Source organism: Echinops telfairi, unplaced genomic scaffold (assembly GCF_000313985.2).
Source record: "Echinops telfairi isolate 266 unplaced genomic scaffold, ASM31398v2 ScPeMD7_2010;HRSCAF=2546, whole genome shotgun sequence".
NCBI classification, from domain to species: Eukaryota; Metazoa; Chordata; class Mammalia; order Afrosoricida; family Tenrecidae; genus Echinops; species Echinops telfairi.
Genome location: NW_022105908.1, coordinates 16,711,189 through 16,711,656, shown reverse-complemented (window position 1 = coordinate 16,711,656; position 468 = coordinate 16,711,189). Strand labels below are relative to the sequence as shown.

The 468-nt window shown below is 66.2% G+C and overlaps 1 protein-coding gene across 1 annotated transcript in view; it reads right to left on the bottom strand.

The window, feature by feature from the left end:
• The window catches only part of FLCN (folliculin), a 23,253-nt gene extending 23,095 nt beyond the window's left edge, over positions 1-158 (bottom strand). Inside the window, exon 1 of the mRNA XM_045293347.1 lies at positions 81-158. The gene's annotated coding sequence lies outside the window, so the exon portion shown is untranslated. The remainder of the gene's footprint in view (positions 1-80) is intronic.
• Positions 159-468: the final 310 nt, after the last annotated feature.

The following is a 468-nucleotide window of genomic DNA, read 5'->3' as shown; positions in this document are numbered from 1 at the left end:
TAGGGCCGAATGGTTCCCCCCACGCCGGCGGGGACCGCGGGCTGGGAAGGGAGCCAGGTCTGGGCTGTGGGGACGCGTACACACGGCGTGTCACGGAGCCCGGCGGGAGGGGGTCGGCACCCGGTCCGTCACGAAGAAAAAGGGGGCGCGTCCACGTTCTAAGGACACGGTAATCACTCTAGGTTCGACGTGGCCTCACGTGAGCCTGGCCCGTTGCGGAGGGCGGGGGTGGAGCGGCCGTCACGTGACGTCGCGTCTCGTGACCGGGGGCGGGGCGAAGTCGTCACTCGGTGGGGCGGGGCCGGCGTGCGCCTGCGCCTGCGCCTGCGCGGGAAACGGAGCGGTCGTTGGGCGTGTTCTCTCCAACGTCAAGGTCAGATATTGAACACTTTACCAAACCAGACGAACCGGGCTACTTCGTGATTGACTTTCAACCGTTACTGCACGTCGCGATGGGTACACAAGAGT